A 25,211-nucleotide genomic window follows, 5' to 3' on the forward strand; every position below is an offset into this window, starting at 1 on the left:
TAACAAAGACAGCACTCGATTGGGCAAAGGAGGGTGCATGTCCCGCCTTTGCTCCGCCCACGGCCTATTGCGTGCGGTTACCTTCACAGGCCACATCTTTTTTCAATTATCGTGCCCAGACACGGGCGCGATAATTGAAAACAGATCACTCGCAGTGGCACGCACGCACGCACCACTCGCGCGCTTGTTCTGTCTGGGGTTGCTGATTTATTTGCTCGGAAAACAAAAGTAGAACAGACTGCTCAGCACATACGCCAAGAAAACGAAAAGGGAGCTTTGAAGCCATTAATACTCAGCACGTATGCTGCGCGTTCACCACGCTTTTTGAGGGACGCTGTGACGTTGTTGGTTTTACACAGGCAATTGAACGAAAAGTGTGGGATTTCGGGTCATGTGGCGTTAATGTCATGACGCTGTGTTAATGTCATGGTACGCACATGCGATGCACCTTGAGATTCATCGAACTCATAGCTGAAGTGATGAGGGGTGAGCAAATCGTTCTTTCAAATAATCAGGTCCGGTCCATTCGCGCTCTCAAAGATCAGTGTATGAGGCGCTTAACAATCAAACCAAGTCGTGCTCACCCGGCCTCTTTCGTGGTTCTGAGGTCGATAGACGGTGTGACATGTAAAGGACAACATTAGCGCTATAAGGTATTTATAGTGCTACGAACCAGTGCATCGACTGGATGGTCAGTGAACTAAACACCCGTCGCTGACGACATGCAGTGTTTTGAACTTTGAGAGTTGAAATGCTCTATATATAGGAAGCCTCGGTCCTTAAGACTCTAGAAGAAGCAAATTGACTACCATGAATTGAGTATTATGACCTTGTTTTGCTACAAAATTTAGAAACGCAGAAGTGTGGCATATATGGCCATATAGTGAAAGAAAGTTATTAATATTACACCTATGTGCCAATGACACTTAGGGCACAAAGAAGTGTTCATGAGGCTGGCGGTGACAGCAGTACACTGGAGACCCGCAGGCATGTTGTTCAGGGCAGCTCTCAGTTCCGCTTCTCCCTTAAAACAATCTCGTGCCCTTCAGCGTCATTTGGGCTGAGGTTGTGGCCTTACAAACACAGCTGCCGACTTTAGAGCCGGGGAACCAGGTTCGACCCTCGGCGTCTTCTCAGTGTCCTGTGTTTCTGGGCAAATGACAATCTCCCCGTGCCTACCAAAAATGAATGTGTCCTTCTGTAACGTAACTGGTGCTCATGTAAAGAGCTCCAATACCTTCTGGTTGAGTTTGTGCTATGTAAATCTGCACATAAAAAAAATGACTACCTCTCCACACCGACCAGCTCCCGTGCCACCACTTCCAGAGAAAGGAGGGAAAGTGCGCCAAGACATTTTACAGCTTCTATATCCAAATACAGAAGTTACAGGCCCCCGTGTGCAGGGCACTGGGCTGCTGCTGTGCATGCTTTAAAAATAAATCTATGTAATTTACCTTTGCTGACGCATCCATTGGTGTTTCCATAATATATGGAATTATGAAATTTGGACGCAAAGTAGCAGCTTTTGCTGATAAATTGAACGAGAAGAAAGTTGCTGAAGCCCACCAGATGAAAGATTCAGCCATTGATGCCTTCAATCAGGCAATTACAGACGAGAGCAAAGTACAGTGGCGGGTTGGACGCCATTACATTTTTGATGCCAAGAGAAACACCGTTGTCATGGTACTCAATTCAAATTACCGGGAAGGCTTCTCACCGTTCACCACGGGGCGCAGATGCGCTTAGACTATCACGACAACCTGTAGCACGTGAAGTTCCGCCGGGAGCAAGGTGAAGGTGGCACGTTGAAATGGGTGGAGAAAAACGTTATGCAGAGTATCTCTGCGTAATAGAAGGGGAGTACCGTAAAGTGTATTTCGGGCATCAAGGCGCCATCCCAGACTGTATAAGCCAGCTTGCAAACTTGAGACTTCACACCTCCATGTGAGAGAGGAACTGGACTTGAGCTTTTCAGATACCGTGCCCTATAATAATCTAAAATATATATATATATATTTACCCCTAAGAAAGAAAAAAGAAACATGATGATGATATACCCTGGACCCTCGATTATAGATTCCATTGGCATAGCCAATAGGTCTCGCCTTTGGGACCTTATAAGTGTTTAGCCATGCGACACTTGATGTTGTTGCACCAAGGATATTGTGCTGGAGAACTAAGCACTTATAAGGTCCCAAAGGCGAAAACATTGGTCCATTATTCCTATAAATATTATTGTTCATATCTTGCACAAATAATTTCAAAAGTGCACAACAATAAAAACATGTTAAAAAACCATTATTTCGCATGCAGATTTTATGGACTATAGTGCAAAGTAAATATAAACAATAGTAATAACAAGGTAAAACAGTCATTGAACAAAATGCAAAAATGCTACTACAAAAAATGTAGATTGCATTTACAAACATGTACGCCTACTCATACAAACCTTTTGTTTTACGTGTATTTGTTATACAAAAATAGCCAATAGGTATCGACTTCTAGATTATCAATCTTTAGGCATGCAACACTTTCTATTACTGCACAAATATCTGCTGGATAAGTAACCGCTTACAGAATACCAAAAGCGAGACCTATTGGCTATGCCAATGCTTGTTGTTATCAGTGCTACAATATATTCTACTTATAGGTCTCTGCTCTAGTCATCTAATATAATGCTTTATGTAGCAATATCTGATGAAGGATGCATAGCTAGTGTTAATTTCAAACTGTTTTTAGTTGCTTACATCGAATCTTGTAGCTAGCATATCTCTCTCCTTGTTCTATGTATTAGTCATGGCTTAACCCCTTCCCCGCTCATGACGGAACCGTTCCGTCATGAGCCACGGTTGCCGTGTGCTCATGACGGAACGGTTCCGTCATGACACGCCCGTTGGCGGCCGCTCCGCCTACGTGGCGCTGTTTCCCCGCCTGTGCGGGGGGACAACGCAACTGGGCGGAGTCATGACAGAACCGTTCCGTCATGAGCACAGCTCAACTGTGGCTCATGACGGAGCGGCTCCGTCATGAGCACAGGCCCACCGCGCTGCCCCCATGCCCCCCCAGCGCTGCAGCGGAATGTCCCCAGCAGCGAAGGGCTTAAATAGCTCCTCATTTTACATACCTAACTTGGTCTCACCTTCTGCTGAGACTTTAGAATTGTTCAATAGACAGACAGCCTTTGGCCTTAACTCGTAGGGTGTACCTGGTGACTGAAGTTTTCAAAGCTAACCTTTCTTCATAGTCTTGTTCTCTATTTAGATTTATTCTTTGCCAGTCTTTCCATCCTCTGCCATGTGCTCTATTTAGGCATTTCTCCCATGTGTTATAGCTTATAGGGATTGACATATAGAGACTAACTTGTATTTCCTCATAGTTTCCTTTTATTAATATTATGATCTAATTTAATATCCCTCTTCCTCTAACTCTCACAGTTACGATAATTATCCTTGAATTTACTGACTATGACTATACTAATTGCATTTTCTTAATGTTCCTACCTTCACCACATTTGTTCTAGTTTTTCTACTTTTTCTCTACCAGTCCCCTAGAAAACACTTTACAATGTCCCACGACAGTCCACTACATGATACACACATATAAATGACTCAGCTAAGAGACTGGGGGCTATAAAATATAATAGAAATCTTCAGAAAAGGGTACCCTTGTCACGTTTCGTTCACCTTGCACATTCAGCACCGAAATCATTGCACAGCCTGGTATGAAAGGTGCCTTGGCAGTGCTTAATTTGTAAAAAATGAAGTGCTGGGGCCCTTCTCGGGCGGCCACTGTAGCCTTCACCACGTATTGCCCCGGGCAGCGCTGCTAATAACAGTACCGACATAACTCCTAACCATCGCACTCCCATAACTGTGACAATTCATACTATTTCAGGCCACACAAAGCTATAATAATGATATGAGAGGTAATTATCATTCATTTTCAATGCTATTTGACTGAATAAACACGGTTGTTGTGCTTATCTCAAAATTAAACAGACAGTGTCACCTTGTGGTGGACTGCCACTAGAGCTGGTGTTGACAATCAAGTGCTGGTGCTGTGGACTGGAAACCACCAGCTCAAATTAAGTGCTACTTGGCACATATAGTGGTCTTCGTGCATCGAGCAGCCCACATTTTACGTAGCCCTAAAACAAGTGCATCCCTTGCACAGAATTAGTAAAACCAGGAAAACTGCTGGCACAAGAGCAGACAGAGCACATGAGAAGACCTGGCATATGACAGCTACTGCACAACACAAGTATTTCTGGTGCAAGAGCAGGCGCTACAGCAGCATTGGCAAACGTGCATCCCTAACACAGGTGTGTTAGTAGCTACCACACAAGAGCAGACCTGGAGCAAAACCAACCACTGTGGCATATGAGAAGTTCGGGCATGTGTGACTGCTGCGCTGTCACATCAAACAGTCTGAGCTGTGCTACCTTGACAACATTGGCTCCATTGATTGCCCAGAGTAGATTGGTTTACAAAGGCATTCAGTCCTTAATATGTGCCGGTGGTTGCCGGTGAGGGCCACCAGCATCCTTTTGTGGGGACCGGCACTTATGTTTCCTCTTCAGACATTTCCCGAGAGCAAGAGAGAGTGGAAAGAAGGAAGAAGGAAAAGATGGAAAAACCTTCACAAAGGGAGAATGCAGGGACTGGCAAGAGCGGGATAAAGGGGGAGTGAGTGTCTGGCAGTGGATTATAGAGGCCTGCTGTGGATGTAAGACTACATAGCCTAGGTATTCGATGTTATGACATTTAATAGCGCCTCTTGCTAGCTTCTCAGCAGAGCTTTGGGCAACAGCACTCTTTCTTTAACAAATAATGCACTGAAGGTATCCACATCTCTTGTTTTACTAACCGGCTTACCCACTGAGAAGAATTCTATTGCATTCTGTCAGGAACTTCCAAAGTTTTCCAGATAGCCAATCCCGTTGGCCATGGCTGGCCAATCAGATTCGCTGAAACACTTCACAGTTTGGGCAAATAGAAAAAAGCTCATTCACTGCAGTTGGAAGCTGGTTTTTACAAACATTTCCAAAGATACTCTTGCTTCCAACCTCTGGATTAGACCTTTACACCATGGGTTCCTCTGGATTAAACCTTTACTCCATGGGGTCCTCTGGATTAGACCTTTCTTTTCTACATGAGTTCCTCTGGATTAGACCTTTACTCCATGGGGTCCTCTGGATGAGACATTTACTCCATGGGGTCCTCTGGATTAGACCTTTACTCCATGAGGTCTTCTGGATTAGACCTTTACTCTATGGGTTCCTCTGGATTAGATTTAGACCTTTACTCCATGGGTTTCTCTGGATTAGACCTTTACTCCATGAGGGCCTCTGGATTACACCATTACTCCACGAGGTCCTCTGGATTAGACCTTTACTCCATGAGGTCCTCTGGATTAGACCTTTACTCCATGAGGTTCTCTAGAGGGTCCTCTGGATTAGACCTTTACTCCATGAGGGCCTCTGGATTAGACCTTTACTCCATGAGGTCCTCTGGATTAGACCTTTACTCCATGGGGCCCTCTGGTTTGGACCTTTACTCCATGAGGTCTTCTGGATTAGACCTTTACTCTATGGGTTCCTCTGGATTAGACCTTTACTCCATGAGGTCCTCTGGATTAGACCTTTACTCCATGGGTTCCTCTGGATTAGACCTTTACTCTATGGGGTCCTCTGGATTTGTCGGACTGTCATAGATAAATCTCTTTCATGATAGAGAACTCACTGCGCTCAGCCACCACAGCATACTCGTGCTGCAATCCTTCAAAAGTCAGCCTAGGTCGCACTTTTGTTAGCCCAACATTTCCTTGTTGTTGCCAGTGGGGCTTACTTTGTGCCGGTGGTTGCAGGTGGGGGGCCCGGCACTCGTTTTTGGCAACAGGGACGTATGTTTGATCATCAGAACGTATCCCAAAGTAAGAGAGGAAGAAAGAAGGAGTAAGTGAAAAATAGAAAAACAATGATGAAGGGGGGAACGAAAGAAGCTATAAAAAAGAATCGACAAGAGTGATATCAAATGTTAGAAAGTGTAGGGTGGCGGGAAAGAGGCATGAGGAGGTGGGACGATTCGGTCCTGGTATTGAACGGCTTCTAAGAAAAATCTTTAGGCCCCCACACACACACACATATATATATGTGTAATAAATCAAGCCCTAGTTGTTATTCTGTTGCAGCTCTGTATTTGCAATATATTTGATTCTTTATTTGATAATGCACTGTTGCCAGCTGTGCCCTTGAAGGGAATGCATGAACTTAAATAAAGCATTAATCAAGAGCATTAGGGTGGCATTTGACTTCCTGCGAATTGTATTTAAATGGTAAGTGGGATGGTCCGGCTGCCCAGTCATAAGGTCCTCTGCTTTTCACGTGACGCTCATTTGCAAAAGAAGAAAGAAAAGACAGAAAGTCGAGGCTTATTGCTCTCCCCTCTCTGGAGCCGCTTTCAATGTCCTTGTGTCTGATGAAGAGAAATCTAAAGGTCACACGAAGAATGAGGCGTGTTATTAAATTTAAACAAAACAGTGGGCCTGGAAACTTTCTCCATGAATGGTGGTACTGATTTCAGAAATGCACGAATAAACATCCATGTCCTTCTAAGACAAAGGCCCTCCCCTTAAAAAACGAAAAAGCAGAAAGCATGATGCACTTGCTTTTTTATTTACACACAAAAAAATTTTATTCGCACAGTCTGGACAAATCCCAAGTGAGGAGATGTGTGAAATGCAAGATGCTAATTGAGACTGACAACTAAAGTGAAACTGGATAGAGAAAACACTAACTCCAGCAGCATAGCAGGGAATCCAACAGGCTTAAGTGCTCAGATTTTAGATATGGCACAGGTCATTCTCCAGAAAGAAGTTCAGGCGCGAGGTTATAAGTGAAACCAAATCGCTTAGTGAGTGATGCTTACATTAGGGAAACAGGAAGAAGAGCTTTGAGAAGTTCCCATTTCAGGTGAATCTCAATCCAAGTAAAAGACACCGATCCACCAGGGATACTTATCTGTTGGCACAGATGAATGGAATGATTTAAGTAGTAATTGAGCAAAGTACGAAAATAGAGGGAAATGCATAGATCAATCAAATTAAGCAAAAATAAATAAATAATAAAAAATATATAAAAACAACAAGTGGAAAAAGTAAGGACCAGCAGTAAGCAACACGGAAATGCACACAGAGTACAAATATGTGAGCAATCTAATAAGAGTAGCATTTATTATTTAGATACAACCAGGTCTTAACCCCTTCAGTGCCCATGACGAGCTGGACTCGTCATGGGCTGCGGTGGCGCTGTGCCCATGACGAGTCCAGCTCGTCATGAACTCCGCCCGCTAATGAAAGGCGCGGCACTGGGCGGGGAAAGGGGCGGGCATGCAAGGGGTTAATTTGTGCCAGTGGTTGCCGGTGGTGGGTCATCAGACTGTGACCCAGAGCAGGAGAAAGGCAGAGAAGGAAAAGAGAGGGATCAGGTGAAAGATAGAAAACAGTTACAAATGGAGAAAGTGGGAATGAAAACTGACCTACAAAGCGCCACAATAACCGCAGCAACAGTACATGCTGCACGATACGACATCAGTATTAGTTCGGAACATCAACATCATGAACTTCGACCTGCCTCTAGTAAAATCTGTGGGGAAAGAACACCATGTAGTTCGGCTATAACACAGAAGCCCTACGATCTGAATACATCAAACAGCTGCTCCTAACAAACTGTTGAGCATGGACAAGAAGTTAGCCTAAATGATTTGCAATCAAACATAGACAATTTAGTACACCTTTGGTCAAACCAAGGTCTATCTCTAACTGACTTGGATGACTCAAGGGCGAGTAAACTTGTGTAAGGTACTCAGGAGATAACGGCGGAAGGAAACAAAAAAGAGGAGTTGGTTTCTTCATGGGTGAGCAAACCTTAGGAAGATACACACGTGGTAAAGGTGGAGGCACAAGGAAGGGTTGAAGAGGAAAAACACATGTTTAGCCCAAACCACACAGGAGGAAAAGACAAAATATCTGATCTTAGAGCCAACTTTCAATCAAACCCAACGGAGAAATCTGGAGATTCACCCGAAAAAGGGGCAAGTAACATCAAAAGCAATACAAATGGTGAAACAGACTTAATTCCATCAGTATTCCAAGCACTACAAAGGTCAACAGCTACGTTGATAATGCAGCCGGATAAATTGGACATACAAATAGATCTTATGAATATCATCGCATCATATATAGCTGGAATAAATACAAAACTTGAAGACTTAACAATTTTAATAAAAAGAGTACAACCAATTTACTCACCATGGGAATCAACCTGCACATGTGGACCAATAATAGACAAATTTGGTTTTCTTCCGACAATATTGGAACAGATGCTTTGCTTGAATAAGCGCTTGGTTTTGACGGCTGTGAATTTGGAGACTGCCCATACAATAAAATCAGAGGTAATTGTAAGTCAGGACCATGCACAGGCACCTACAAATATAACTCAAGAACAAAAGAAAGAATTTCAACTTCCCACTGCTGAGAAGGTGGATCTTATAAGAACTGATCAGAGTATGACAACAGAGAAACCTGAAAAGGAGAGGCCTCAATCTAGAAGGCAAAAGAAGAAGAAAAGGAAACAAGAAACAGGACGAACGATCCTAAACCGCAGCAAGGCAAAAGAGTATATCCCATCTTCTCTAAAACAACAGCAGGTGAGCCCCAAGAAGAATATCGTCCTGGAACAACACTGGATAGTGTTCTAAATCACGCAAATACCTCTAGTGAAGGACTCAAAGGCACATATAAGGAAAAGGAGGTAGCCCCCAGGAATTACATTCATAATACAATTTCAATGGAAATCGATGGCTGCTCATCAGCATCATTTAAAGATCCCATGAAAACCGAGTCAAAGGGTAAGATTGTAGTCGCCACAGTAAAGCATGAAGAAAGTAATAGAATATATAAAGAGTTAGACAATGTGGCAAGCAAAAACAAGCCTGAAAAACACGACCTGTCCTCACCAATGCAGCCACGGTTACAAGAAAACAAGGAGGAAGAAGGAAAAGATAGGGTCATCACAGAGGGAAACTTAACAACTCCAAAAAAGCATGTTGCAATGAAGCCAGATACTCTGTTAAGTGCTCAAAAACTAAGAACGGATTTAGTGGTAAACAGGGAACCTACTAATACTCATAATTGGAAATCTGTTAGTGGGGCAATTACATACGCTGAGAAAGTAGACACAACTTCTTTACCTCGACATCCAGTAGAAGAAGTGGCAGATCAATGTACTCCAGTAGTATCTTAAAATCATATACAAACTAAGCAGCTATGTCCGTCTTATGGTCATCTAAGTATCTGAATTCCCAATCAAATTAAATCTCAGTCTAAGAATATGGAAGACAAAGATATAAGAAGGGGAATAGTATCTAGCACCCAGGCAACTCACCAGGTAACATGGACCCCAGAATATGAAACACAGGGCAATTATGACATCCTAAATAGAGGCAATATTATGAAACTTATGGCAGAAATTCGGGAACTAAAACACATACAATTTTCTGATCTTGTAGCAGTCCAATTTCTGAGATAATAATTCAACAAAAGAACGAACATTAACTACGTGGCAGATGTCAGAGTTAGCACAGGTAATACTAAGTAGCTCGGATCAATTTTCAGCCTGGGGAATTCAAATAATAGCACCGGTAATACCTCGTTATCCATTTCCACTGAAAAAAATTGAAAATCAGGATACTAAAAGGAAAACAAATCAAACTGCAGTTTCCGCACAGGTTTATTCAATTCTATATAACGCCAAGGGTAGGAGTCGGACAATCTAGATTTCAGAGGGATTAGTTACAGAAGTACAAAAGGAGACTGAATGAAATCAAGATCAATGGAACTGGCTACCCAGTATACTAAGCAACACAATCAGTGTCTGACATAAGGGAGTTATGGTTACCAGCTCTGAAACAAGTGCTATACACATGTTATCTTGGAACATAGCTGGAGCCAGGCGATTACTTGAGGAGGGCCTTCCACTTAAGGAGTGGGTAGATTGTGATATAATAGCCCTGCAGGAGACTTGGTCGCAGGAAGAGATTCCGATAGCAGGTTTGACCGACTATACAGTAGCTGCGGAAAAATGCAAGCAATATGGTCGTGCAGTAGGCGGACTGATAGTATACATGTCCACAGCTATAAAAATAACAATGCAACAGCTGAAATCTCTGGATCCAAGTATACGACTTGTAAAATTCTCAGATCAACATTCAAGTAAAGGTAATACAATGTTATTAATTAATTACTACACACAACCGAAGGCTCAAATAAAAAAGGAGAAAAATGCCCTTCCAACTAAAACAATATCAAGATTACGCTGTACTGAACGCACATTGAATCTAATAGTGACATGAGATTTTAACTCCAATCTGATATTTACGACTGATGATGATGAAATCTTAACAGCAGATAATTCATTTTGGTGTGTTCCACAGCAACATTATGCTGGGACTTGTCGTGTGGACCATATTGGTCAGCAACTAGCAACCGATCTTGAATTCCAAGGTATGCGTGTGCTCAACGGAAGAATGGACAAAGATCGCCTGCCGGAAAAAACGTACTACGGTCCAAGGGCGCAATCGACCTTAGACTTTACACTTATAACACTTCCTCTGATGCCATCATTAGCTCGCTTCTTCATAGAGTACACCACCTTGAGTGATCACTCAATGCAGCACGTCATTTTAAATCTAACCGTGCCAAGATTTCATTTTACTAATATACCAGAGGGCGAAATTACATCAATAAATTGAAAGCGTCTGAAATGGACAAACACAACCAAAACAGATTTGTTTTTACCAATAAAAGTTTTCCTGGCAGAATAAACAACAGAACCCATGAACAGAATACAAGCTTGGTCGTTTTTTCTAAACAAATTAGCAGAAATAATGAAAGAACCCGAAATCAGGGGTTAATAGATACGATCAAATGAAAGATCTACCAAATGATCTACAAATGTTAAAGAGAGAACTAAAAAGAGGAATCTGCGCTTAGACAAATCCGAGGGGATAATCTTGTAAACATTTCAACAACTGAGAAAACAATTTAAAAAGAGAATGTGGGAATTTAAAAAAGTGAAAGCAGAGAGTTTCTGGTCCAAACTACTTTACAATGTAAGACATTCAAACTCGAACAAATTCTGGCAGGCAATAAATAACTTGTCAAGACCTCATAATGTATTAACATCGAATATACATGAGCAGGAATGGGTTAATTTTCTCAGGGAGAAATTTAAACAGAAACAACTTCAAGACGCAGACGATTGTCAATCACTGACTGTGACACAGACAACTGAGCATGAATTGATTCCACAGATAAATCAGTTATCTTAACACAGCAGAGGACATAATAAATATAATAAACAAAGGTAAAAGTGATGGAGCTCCTGGCCCGTATGGCATTCCGCAAGCCACTTTTAAACATGATTCGGAGTATTCGAGCTCGCACTTAGAAAAACTTCACACTGATGTAGAAATTAACTATCTAGTTCCAGATAGTTGGCAGGGATCAATCATAACCCCTATTTACAAAGGAGGAGACGGATCCAACCCTACAGGACATCAAAGCTAAGTATTTTGCCTCACTTATCCTTAAAGATCTTGTTGACTGGTCAAGAGAATGTAATTTAATTCCAAAACATCAAACTGGATTTAGAAAGGGCATCGGAACTATTTCAAATATCCTGCCAATTTCACTGATTGCTGAAAAATGTAAAAGCAAGAAACAGGACCTACATCTGTGCTATATAGATTTAAAAACTGCTTTTGACAGGGTAGACCGGAAACTAATGTGGACTAAATTAAAATTCTGGAATATACCGGAAAGAATACTTATGGGTCTACTGCTGTTTTATACAGATACCTTGGTTCGTGTGAAGCTTGGAAATGGAGCTAGAATTTCCAGAAAGGTGTATACCACCATGGGTCTAAAATAGGAGTGCGTGTTGGCCCCGCACCTATTTAATTTATTCATCTCAGACCTATCTGGAATGCTCGATGGCAGTAACTCACATTCACCGAAGCTGGGTAATCTACAATTGTTGCATCTTGCTTACGCAGACGATATTGTTCTTTTGAGCTTAACTAAGTTGGGTTTGACAAGACTATTAAACGAACTCTCTGAATTTCTGTCTGTAAATAAATTGGAACTCAATTTATCTAAAACTAAATCAATGCTCATTACAAACCGAATCACCTCTAATCATAACATTAGGCTAAAAGGCAATTTATTAGAGAAAGTATCATGCTACAAGTATTTGGGATTTTATGTAGATGATAAGTTATCCTTTCGAGACCAGAAAAAATATATGACGCAGCGAGCAGGGGCTCTAACATTTGCCCCTAAAGCACTTGCAAAGAAACTGGAGAGACCTTCATTAAGACCACTACTGATGACTATTTCTGCTAAAGTACTGCCAACACTATCATATGCCAGTGCCGCTATGCATGGAAAGGACTCAGAAGCTCTAAACAAGCTAATAACTAGTATTTATAAAAAGGTTCTACAGCTCCCCAAGACAGACTGCCTCACCAGTGCAAATACGCCTAGAATTTGGGCTATTGAATGAAACATTGGGAAGACTCTACATATACATAAAGTTGTGGTATCAGATAAAACAAAATGTAGAGGAAAATAGTCTCAACAAATCTTTATGGCTGGAATTGGAACAGGAAAAAAACTTGCCAACCTTTAAATTCTTGGAGTTACTTGTACTACTGTAAAAGTTATTTGTACTACTGATCTCTGGACTAAAAATATGCCCTATCCAACATTCAAGCTAGCACTAAACAAAGCCGCAAAGTTCCATTTGTTGCTGGTTGATAAAGGCATATTTTCTAAAAGATCTCATTCTTGGACAGTGATCAATAGCTATAAAATACTGAAACAAGCGGCCTATTTGGACTCCACTTTTTCTATTCATGTAAAAAGACAATTAATGGCATTACGGTTTGGAAAGTTCCCCACTCTTGTGGACGCTCTGAAATGGAAGCATATGGAGAACCAAAAATGCCGGCTATGTGGCAATAAAAAGGAAGATTTGGTTCATCTTGTATGCCACTGTAAGATATTGCAACCAGCGTGAATTACCTTTCTACAGAGAGCATTCTTGGACAGAGGAATAAAATCGTGTAGAACCACTATTATAAGAGTACTGGACTCATCCGACTCCCAAATGAATTGCAAATTGATAAAGTTTTTAGGCATTCATGAACAAGAACTGAAAGCAAAAGTATCTTATTGAGACATGCAGGAGAATATTTTAACAATGGTGTATATCTTATGATGTTTTTTAGTATACAATAATGTACATTTTTAGAATTCTTTTTTGAAATTGTGTATGTAATATTGTTATGGTTTTCATTAACTGAACAATAAACTATTATTATTATTCTTATTAAAACAGACCTACAAGAGTGAGATAAAGAGACGGGAAGTGTAGGGTGGTGGAAGAAAGAGGCATGAGGTTGAATCAAGACTGAGCAACGCTGGTAATTGCTAACCCTACCATTCAGCAGCACCAGTGGTAGGTTCTTCTTAGAAAAACATTGTGCCCTTGCATTTCATTTTTGTTTATTTGTTTGTTTTTAAACATTAGGCACTGGAAACAGTAATGGGCATTGCCGTTCTTTTTTTTATAGATATTTGAAAGATATTGTATGCCACTGCTTAAAGCCAGGACACAAAATTCTCTTTGATATTTACGTACTTTAAATCTAGACTTTAGATATTATGGAAAATTGCCGCATTCGGCTTTATCAGCAAAAATTCCATCTAATCCTGACCACTACAAGCTGTTAATGTACATGTGTTAAACAAGGACGCAAGTATCATTCCTGCAGCAGGCGCAGTAACTCCTGGGCCCAGAGGAGTGGGGAGCAAAGTGTTTTGCACTTGACTTTCTCAGGTTAGTGAAGCAGAGCAGTTCAAGACCTACTCAGGGGAGGTGGTGTGGGCTAGCAATCTCAATTCGCAGGCACACAACAGCCAGTAAATTATTGAACAGTACACACACACATACATCCACAAACACACAAACACACACCTAAATACTATCCATTAATTTAAAAATATGTACATCGGGTAGAAGGAAATAGCTTAGTTGACACCCTCATAGCACGTTTCACCCCTAGTGGGTTTTAAACCGAATAATCATTAATGTCCCCCCCCCCCCCATCTATACAATATGCCACATCATAATATGCGGGGTGGTCATTATTTATAAAGCAGGCCTCCAGGCTTTGTCAAGGAGTCATCACATCAATATATAAAGCAAGCTATTGGCTTTGTCATGGTGCTACTTTAATAAAAAGTATAACCAGTTAAGTTTGATAACTGAAATCAATGGAATAATAATCATATTCACATGCGTTCATTATCAATATAAACATTGCAATATTTATTAATAATCACTGTCAATAATTATTATAAATCAAGCATTTCAACTCAACCAGACACCTGTGTCAAGGTCTTTCTTTTACTCTTCTCAGGCCACATAATGCAGTCATAGGGGGAATCACAAGGGGTCCCCCCACTCTTGAGCCAAGGAGTAACAGCTCCAGTTATAGAGAGAGCTTGAAACAATGATGAGCCTTTCCTGGATTCATGGGCACTGGGCCCAATGAGACTTAAGTATTTTAAAATAGAAAATGTTTGGGGGGTGTGGGGGTTAAGACCCAAAACACTCCTCCTTAACTGTTGCCAGTGCCCCTGACACTCCCTGAGGCACCAGGGGGGAAGCAAGTATATAGAGGAATGCCTTTTATTAATCATTACGACACTCCATAGATATTTAAACAGTAGCTCGATTGCACTCTCATGAGGCCTCTTGTTTTATTTGTTTTTTTGTTTCACCTGGGTGGCCCTGCCTCTCTAATGGACCACCTGGGTTGTTCCAGGCAAAGAGGGCAACACACGGATCCCACCCCTGGCAGCCTCAGCCGGCTCCCTGCCGAGCCAGCTCTGCTGGTTGTCGGAGCAGGAATCGCCATCTTCTTTCTCCCTGCCACTGTATGTGGGCAGGTTGTAGATACTGTGGTGCATGCCGGATCCCCCTTGACACAGTCATGTGGAGCAGAAGAAGCACACTACCACTGGGTGGGGTTCAATTGTGCTCTACCCCCCTCTCTCTCTGTTTCATTGGGTCTGGGGATGTGGTCCTGGAATCCAATCAGTGCTGCACTGATGCTTCGGGAGATGGGGGGCCCAGAGTCAAAGTAAGGAGGGAGAAGTGGCCCTATGCATGCCTCCTCCCCGGAGAGAGTATTTAAATGAGGATGCGCTGACCCCCGGGCCCTGGCCTACCCCCGAGTTTTTCACAGAAATAGCAGCAGAGCCCCACTGCTCTGTTTCTTGTTTCTAGATTCAAAGGTAAAATCTTTACAGATGAATATCTCTGGCCTGTTGAGCCAACTTTACCCATCCTGGGTCCATTTTGCTCCTAGTGGCAAGGAATAGGCACCAGGAGGACTTTTAACAGGCCTATAGGCCTAAAAAGTGGGGCAAAAGTGGCCAAAGTATGCGAGAAGATGGTCACGTCCCAACTGACTAACTTTGTGGAGGGAGCTGGTGTGCTTCACCCGGCGCAATCTGGTTTCCGGGCCTCTTACAGTACCGAATCCGCTCTGTTGGAGGTCTCGGAGTCGATCCGGGAGTGTCTGGATGCCGGCGGGAGAGCTGCACTGATATTGCTAGATCTCTCGGCTGCGTTCGACACGGTGCCCCATGCCATGCTCCTTGACCGCCTCTTGGATATTGGAATATCTGGGAGGGCGCTGCTTTGGATCAGTTCCTTTTTGGAGGGAAGGGTGCAGCAGGTTTGGCTCCCTCCGTGTGCCTCGGTTCCCTTGAGGGCTACCACGGGGGTTCCACAGGGGTCGACACTTAGCCCTCTATTATTCAACATCTATGTGACTCCGCTGATTTTCCTGGCGGAGTCTTTGGGGGCTAAAGTGATGGCCTATGCTGATGACACCCAGCTGCTGTTCACCTGGAACAAGGAAGACGACTCGGTAGCTTGTCCGCATCAGTGTCTGTCTGCTGTCTTTCAATGGTTTTCTAATGCACAGCTGAAATGCAACGAGGCAAAGTCGGAGGTCCTGTTGTTTGGCTCTTTCCCTCCGGAATTTAGAACAAGACTCTGGCCCTCGGGCTTTCCTTGTCCCCCCGTGATTAATGGGGCCGTAAAAAATCTCGGCGTATGGTTCGACGAGAACTTGAACTTTGCTTCGCATGTAAAAAAACTGGCAGGCACATGCTTTGGGCTGATGAGGAGTCTGAAGAAATGTCTCCCCTTGGTGCCATTTAAGGCCAGAGAGACGGTGGTGCGTGCACTGGTTCTCTCCCGCCTGGATTACGCGAATGCCCTCCTGGCGGGCTGCCCAGGCTACCTTGTAAAAAAATTGCAAGTGGTCCAAAACTCGGCTGCCAGACTCCTAGGGGGGTTGTCCCCCAGGCATAGTGCTCAGGCACTGCTTCGGTCACTTCATTGGCTTCCCGTTGAAACACGACTGAAATTTAAAATGCTGTCCATTGTGCAACAGGCCTTTTACGGCTTGGGTCCCTCTTATCTGCGGGACAGATTTACTTTCTACATTCCTAGGAGACAGCTGAGGTCGTCCTCCCTGCTGCTGATGCAGGTGCCCAAATTTAAGCGTCAACGGCTGGGGGGCAACTCTTTTGCCCGTAGGGCCTGCCTTGCGTGGAATTTGCTTCCCCTGACGTTGAGGGCCATCTCTGATCCTCGTCTGTTCAGGAAGTCCTTGAAGACTCTGCTGTTTTAATGGTCATTTGTGGTTTTGGGCTGCCTTTCTGTTGTTAGCGCCGGGACACTTCCGAGTAGCTGTGCGCTGAATAAATTAAAATAACATAACATAACATAACATTCTGTGGGGGCTGGATTTACTATTCCCCTGTCTCAACCTTCTCCTCTGCCTGGCTCCTGGTGCTCCTTTCCTGCTGGAGGGAGGCATCTGGCACAGCCCCTCTGCATCCATCCTGAAGAGCACCCTACTGCCCGCACTCCCAAGCTCCAGAGCCCGCACTTCCAGGCTCCAGAGCATCCTGGCTGTCTTGCAGAGCACCCCTCTTGGTGGGCATAAGGTGGCTGGGGTCAGAGTCTTTAGTCTTTGCAGGGCACTGATGTGGGTTTTCTTCCCAGTTAGCCATTTTCCTGCTGCCGTCACTTCCCAGGTCCAAAGAGGCTTCTATCCTCTCTCTCCCTTGTTCAGGGATCTTAAAGTGGGTGTGGAAAGTTTCAGATGCCAATCATAGGATACCACATTATTCCTCCACCCCTGTCCCAACTCTCCTGCACAGCATCCCAGGGCAATCCAACATGGCACTGCCAAGTTTTTCTGCACAGAGCTCCTATGAGGTCCCCTGCTCTGCCCACAATGGATATCGCTTCCAGATTCCTTCCCACCAAAACATCAAAGGTAGCCCCTCTTGTGTTGGCTCTAGATGTCTGGTCCTCCCCTTTGTTTAGAGGGCCTGGGATGACCCAGCCGAGGTGCAGTGTGATAAGCTACTTATGAGATGTAGATTTTCCCCACTTGTTTTGTCTCACTAGAACTGGGGCAATCACTGATAAGTGCTCCCTTTGTGTGTAGAGGCCTTTCTTCCCTGGGCTGGGGAGCAGAGTAATTAACTTGACCCAGTAGGGGGGGACAAAGGGCTGGAATCTGATTATGAGCTGAGCCAAAGAAATATGACAATTCCTGAAGTCCTTTAACTTGCTGATTTAGTGTTTTGGGAACCCCAAAATCAAACTTGGTGTGCATGTTTTACACTAGCTTGACATCTTGCTGAACAGTGTATGCCAAAGTGGAGCGAATCTGCTCTTTAGGGCAAATTCTACCTATATGTATAATACAAAAAAAGCACTACAGATTTTCCAATGAACCCTACTGACCTATCTATAAATGCCCACTCTTATAATAAGGGCTACCCCATGTCAACACCAATCCTTGCAGAGTCCTTTCTGTGTCAGGCTACATGTGCGCAATTACCGGGCTGCACACAACAGTAGATACCCATGCGCAGCCCTAACACGTGTGTACATGCATGTGCACACATGTTAACATGTAACCAGCCCAGCGCCTGTTACCCTAGCTGCCTCAGAGGAGCCTTATCATAAAAGGCAGGCACTGCAGTAAACACGCTCAGTCCAACTATCGTGAATTTACAGTGAGACTCAGGTAGTGAGAGTCACCATCAATAAAGCTCCAAAAACCGGGTGGTCAGAAGCAAAAAATCCTGGTTAACTAAATGGGAGGAACCCATGTTCTACAACCCCCTTGCCACTTTCGCTTCATCACTGGTCTCATAGTTGGACAAATGTGATAAATTATTGAAATATTCGCCACTGCTCGGGCTCCAGAATTGAGAAGCATCTGCCTTTTTTGGATTTTGCCTTAGTGGTGCAAATACAAAGACTATGGTAGTATTTTATTTTGAACCCAATTCAAGTTCTAGCAATGTTAGCTCAACGCAATTGATTGTGTGCAAGAGCTCGATATATTGTCTAGAGAAAACTATTGTATTGTTCTTATGTCTGGCCATGGAAACAGGTTTGCCAAAGTCCCCACCAGAGTTTTTATCTTATCCTGCTGAGTAAATGGGATACTAAAAAGCTGAATATGCTGGTACTGGGGTTTCAAAGGATTTCGCTTTTGAGACAAGTACATTTTCAGAAATACAGTGTTAATATACACATTGCATATGAGTGGTAGCGGGTGTGTTCTCATCTGCTGCACATCATCAGCTAATCTTGCACTGGGCTTGATGCAGGTCATCAACATAGAACTGCACCAGTTGTACAAATGCTCTTCCTCACTGAAGACTCCATTGCTGACACCTTTACCGAACCCATCTATCAGTGCGGGAAGCTTGCAGTGCTTCTGCCTCTACTGATCCCCTTTCTTCAGTATGGGAAGTTTGCAGTGCTGCTGCCTCTACTGAAGCTGTTCTGCCTGTATGGGCAGCTTGTATTAGTGATTTTCCTTCTATATCTGTTCCATCAGTAAGGGAAATGTGCACTGCTGCTCACTGTACTGACCCTGTCCATCATTATGGGACACTTGTAATGCTGATGCTTCTACTAAACCCCATTCTGACTGTATGGGAAGCTTGCCCTGCTGATGCTTCTACTGAACATGTTCTGTTTGTATTGAAAGTTTGCACTGCGGCTTCCTCTACTGAACCGGTTCCATCAGTAAGGTAAACTTTCAGTGCTGCTGGCTGTACTGACCCTGTCACATCAGTATACGAAGCTTGCACTGCTAATGCTTCTACTGAACCTCGTTCTGACTCTATGGGAAACATGCACTGCTACTGCCTCTAATGACCCTGTCCTGTCTGTATGGGAAGCTTGCACTACTGATGCTTTGGCTGAACCTCGTTCTGACAGTATGGGAAACATGCACTGCTACTGCTGCTAATGACCCTGTCCTGTCTGCATGGGAAGCTTGCACTGCTAATGCTTCTACCGAACATTGTTCTGACCGTATGGGAAACATGCCCTGCTACTGCTTCTAATGACCCTGTCCTGTCTGTATAGGAAGCTTGCACTGCTAATGCTTCTACCGAACATCGTTCTGACCGTATGGGAAATATGCCCTGTTACTGCTTCTAATGACTCTGTCCTGTCTGTATAGGAAGCTCGCCGTGCTGATGCTTCTGCTGAACCTCGTTCTGACTCTATGGGAAACATGCACTGCTACTGCCTCTAATGACCCTGTCCTGTCTGTATGGGAAGCTTGCACTGTTGATGCTTCTGCTGAACCTCGCTTCGACTCTATGGGAAACATGCACTGCTACTGCCTCTAATGACCCTGTCCTGTCTGTATGGGAAGCTTGCACTGCTGATGCTTCTGCTGAACCTCGTTCTGACTCTATGGGAAACATGCACTGCTACTGTCTCTAATGACCCTGTCCTGTCTGTATGGGAAGCTTGCACTGCTGATACTTCTGCTAAACCTCGTTCTGACCATATGGGAAACATGCCCTGCTATTGCTTCTAATGGCCCTGTCCTGTCTGTATGGGAAGCTTGCACTGCTAATGCTTCTACTGAACCTCGTTCTGACTCTATGGGAAACATGCACTGCTACTGCCTCTAATGACCCTGTCCTGTCTGTATGGGAAGCTTGCACTGCTGATGCTTCTGCTGAACCTCGTTCCGACTCTTTGGGAAACATGCACTGCTACTGCATCTAATAACTCTGTCCTGTCTGTATGGGGAGGTTGCACTGCTGATGCTTCTGCTGAACCTCATTCTGTCTGTATGGGAAGCTTGCATTGCTACTGCTTCTACTGGCTATGTCTTGTCACTTTGTGAAGCTTGCACTGCTGAGGCTTCTACTGGATCCCGTTCTGAATGTATGAGAAGCAATGGGAAGCTTGCTGGCGGGCAGGAACAAGCGCAAACTAAGATGCGACTGGCAAGGTTGACAAACACGTTGTCACCTCAATCAGCTGATTTGATTTGATTGAGCATTCTGTTGCCTTGCAGATATATGAAGAAATTCCCAAAATGCATTACTCTGAATAGTAACACTCGGCAGGACTGACAGCCAAAACTGGAAATGAAGCCAAAACAAATGATTAGTACTTTAACAGAAGGAACAGAAGTTCAGGGTAGGAATATAAGCGAGAGAACAGAGAAATAAATGAAAGAGGTTGAAGGAGAGGAGTCTAAAGTCACTCAGGTGATATACTGAAGGCGCCACAACTGGAGAACTGAATGCACTGGAAACTGGAGTGCAAACTGAAGGCACTCCAAACAGCAGTAGTGGAACTGGCAGTAAAGGCACGGTTAACTGAGGTACTGAAGGCATTGGTAGCCTGAATACTAAAGGCATTGTGAACAAGATTAAAATTGGAGTAGTACAATGAATGGCAAGTGAGGTATTAAAGGATGGACAACAAAAGGCACTGGGAGTTGAGGTATTTAAGGCATAGCAAACTGAAGTTATAAAGGCGGGAATATTAAACGCACTGGGAACAGAGGGTCCAATGTATCACTGCATTTTGCAGTCGCAAAGTCTGAGATTCACAAAAGCCCCGAATTTTCATCCCGTTGCCAAAATACACTGCTCCAAGAGGAAGCACACTGGGAGAAAATGGTTTGATAGACCCCACCTGGGGTATCACTTATCTTCCTGTTCCCTCTCTGTCACATAGACCACTGTTTCCCACACTGTGGGTGGGTCATGAGCCGATTTTTGGTGGGTCGGGAAAGTCCAGGCAATAAATAAGAATACCTTTTAATTCTGTATTTATCTTGTCACATTTGCTGCTATTCAATGACAAAGGCCAACTGTCAGGCTAGGTCTCCTGACAAATTGCAGCTTCTGTTTTTTTTAACACTGTTTTTTTTAACACAGACTCCTCTCACTTTGCCATCAGAGAAAGAAAAGTTAAGTGAATTATCTGACAATTTTGCTAGGATAATAGTGAGAGTGTAAAAGGAAAGGCTGTACGATGTCATGTTTTGTAACATACAACAAAATGTAAATACATGTGAATGAAATGTATACATCCAGTAGTTCGGAAAGTTTAAATGAAGCATATTTTTTTTGTTATTCTGAACTGTGAGGGAAGGAAAGATTTTAATAGGATCAAAACAATCAAGACACTTTTTCTTGGTGATGTGCAAATGGTAAATATCCATTGAAACCTGATTTTACAGCAAGGCACGGAGGCCAATAGTATGCACTACTCCTTTATTGCCCTCATACACATCAGCAACAAAGAACTTAAAATAGAACATCCTCCAAGGTCTGTATCTGAAACCCTAAAAAATTAATCTCCTGTGCTGGTGTCAAACAAGACTTCTCCTTGTTTACCACAAATCCTAGAACCTCCAACATCCACACAGCCAACTCTGTCTGATCTACTGCTAATTCACTTCTCTCCGCCATGATCAACACGTCATCTAAATACACTATCAACCATACTCCTCTCGATCTTCGCCAAGCCATCACAGGTTGCAAGACCTTTGAAGAACACCACGGAGCTGACATCAGCCTGAATTGTAGGCTCTTGAAGCTCCAATGCTTCCCTTTCACTTGAACTGTAGGTAATCTTTTTGCTCTACAAACACTGGTATTGTTAAATAAGCATCCTTTAAATCCAGCCTTGTTAACCAATCCCATTTCCTTAATAAGTCATTCAACATGTGTATTCCTTCCATCTTGAAGTGATTTTAACACACCCAATCGTTCTGGGGCATATCATCAACAACCGGCGATAATTATCGCTAAGCGCACTTAGCGCTAGGATAATTATCGCTGGCTATTTCTTGTTTTTATCGCGGAGATAGCACGCAATCAGCGAAGCTTAACTCCAGAGCGATAAAAATACCTGAGTTAGCTGCCAAATGTGCAATTATCGCTGGGATTCCAGCGATAATCGCACAACGTTTGGCGCTACGTTGTTGATAGGGCACTGCATACTTAACCATGATATCCACCTTCCATTGGATATCACGGCTAAGTCAAACTAAAAGCAGGCGTAAGGAAAGTAGCGTTAACCACGGTTAGCGCTACTTTTCTTATCGCTGTGCTTGTTAGCGTGCTGATTGATAATTGGAGAAATGTCGGTTAGCGACATTTTTCCAGTTATTTTCGGAAGGAACGCCCACGTTGCATCTCATTAAAGATGCAAAGGGAGGCGTAGGGAAAAAGGGTGCTAACATGCGATTTTGCATGTTAGCACCCTCTTGTTGATAGGGCGATAGTTTTATCTCCGCTTTTTTGGCTTTTAAAGCCAAAAAAGCGGAGATAAGCCCTTGCTGATATGCCCCTTAGTTCTTTCAGATTTATTACGGGTCTCATCCCATATGTCCTTTTTCTCCACTAAGAATATATTGCTTACAAAACATGTTGGACTCAGTTCTCTATGGCCTCTTTTTATTAAATGACATCCACCTCTTGATGCACCAACCTCTCCTGCTCCTTTGAAAACTGTAGTAAACTTGGACAATATTCCTGCACTGGTACGCCTACAAATTCTGTATGATATCCCTGGACTGTCCTCTCCATCTTTTAACAAACTGATCTAGTCCTACTCCCAGCTCTACAAGAGTACATGAAAGGTCGTATCTTAAACTCTCCTGTTTCACCTCTTGCTCTTCCCTCGCTCTCTGTCTATGAGGATCTAATCTTCATTTCTTTGACCAATACCCATATCCATAGGGTCTGAAGCCTTGTGTGAAAGTACAACGAGTAATCCCTTGTCCATGGCCGGGGAATCAACCCCACAGTCTCTCGGCCCCACAAAAAGCCCTACGTATGTCCATTTGCACCTCTGTACAGAATTAAAAGTGCTGACATATCCAGACATGTCCTTGACAAACTCCTTGCAATTACTCTCGTCGCCAAACTCTTTGTTTGCCAATTCCGCTAATTTGGGATCTACCCTTTCCATACACAAGGCCGCATTACTATTGCACAGTAAACAGATCGCTCTCTTGACCCATTGGCGAAGCTCAAATATATCCCCCCTTTGTTATAGGTATGTGTCCCTTCACACAAATCAAACAACTATGTAAGGGGTCTTAAAATGTCCAAGACCCCATCTTAGCACACCTTCAGGCACTTATATAAACCTTTGCTAGGGTCTCTGCCAGTTTTGTTGAGGAAACTAAACATTTGGGATTGAACTCTGGAGTATAGCCCACCATTTGACTGCAGTTTAGGCCTCGGAAACTCAGAACGTAGCCTTGTCCGAACCTCCTTAGAGATTTCCCTGCATATTCAGTATGAAACATACTGAGCCACATGCTCTGCTGGCGACCACTGTGAAGACAAGGGGTGTTGCATCAGAAGAGGATCGACCATTTCCTCTCCCTGTGGGTCAAAAAAAATCACCCAACTCTAATATTATTCTTTTTTATCCCATTTTCCTTTTCTTACTTTTGTCTCCTCCTTGTCTCATCAAGATCTGTCAAGCAGGCCAACTCTACATTTCACTTGAAGATGACTCATCACATGCCACTACATTATGGCTCTTCCCTTTTGCCTTTATACCATCTCCATTGGCCTTTGTAGCACATCCTGTATCAGACGCCTTACGCCAAGACCCTCTGTTTTCTTTAAGCACCTCTGTGTGCTTTCTTTTTAAAACACTTCTAGACCCTTCTACCTTTAAACGACTAGCTACCGGCTCAACCTCTCCTGTTGACCAAAATTTCTCCTCACTTAGATTCTTTAATTTGTATTTTTCCTTTAAATACCTCTCAACACTACTAACTATTTTTCTATCCATTCTTTCGGCCCAATCCCCAAACATTTTCTCCATATATTCCTTCATGCTTTCCTCTATACCATTTCCTTTACTCCTCCCCATAGTTGTATATTAACTTTATCCCCAAAAATAATGCTTGCTCTTTCCTAATGCCTTCTGCTACTTCCCAGCTGTCAGCATAGCAGCTGAATGACACTTTCTCTGTGTGAGAAAGCAATTGCTTCACTATGTGAATGTAATGCCCAAAATATGGTCACCTAATCCTCTGCGCACCTTATCCTATATATTCCCAATCCTTTAAAATGGCCGCCCCATGCAACATGCACAACGGCCTCACCCTGCCAAAATAACAATCCCAAATGCAAGCCGCTCTAATCTCTGTGATTTGCGCTCGAGGTTTTTTTCCAGCCGCAACATTCAGATCAGCCAGCTCGAGACCCGGCCCCTCATGCCTCCTCTCGCGCTATTGTGTCATGTTACACGCTGGTGGATGCATTTTTGAAACTCCCAATGGCTTCCGCTGCTTTGTACTAGAAACAGACTACTTCCTACAATGTTATTCACTAAAAAGCAACTTGTATCCTTTGTGCACTTACCCGTTTTAAAATTCTAAACCACATGACGCATCTCCATCTTAAGTCTGTGCAAATTAATGCCCATTTTAATGGAAAATGTGCTGTCGCTAACACACAATGCTTTAGTTACATTAAGAAAATCACCTGCTTCATGTTCATTAAAGCTAGGTGGGTCACAAAAGTTTGTCATGCTAAAAAGTGGGTTGTGATTCTAAAGAGTTTGGGAAGCACTGGAGTAGTCCCATGTTTTTAGAAATAGCAGCAAGTGCTTTGAAGGCACTGTAGGTCATGCAATTAGGTACCTCTGAAAGGTTTGCAAATGCATGCTGGGCCAC

At 43.3% G+C, this 25,211-nt stretch overlaps 1 protein-coding gene and 1 pseudogene across 2 annotated transcripts in view; one reads left to right on the forward strand and one right to left on the reverse strand.

Annotated features, from left to right (window-relative positions):
* The window catches only part of PLEKHG5 (pleckstrin homology and RhoGEF domain containing G5), a 1,098,541-nt gene that overhangs the window by 816,906 nt on the left and 256,424 nt on the right, over positions 1-25,211 (reverse strand). The window lies entirely within an intron of this gene.
* On the forward strand, positions 1,281-1,850 carry LOC146868090 (ATP synthase peripheral stalk subunit b, mitochondrial pseudogene; annotated as a pseudogene).

Source organism: Triturus cristatus, chromosome 1_2, assembly GCF_964204655.1.
Source record: "Triturus cristatus chromosome 1_2, aTriCri1.1, whole genome shotgun sequence".
Classification (NCBI taxonomy): Eukaryota; Metazoa; Chordata; class Amphibia; order Caudata; family Salamandridae; genus Triturus; species Triturus cristatus.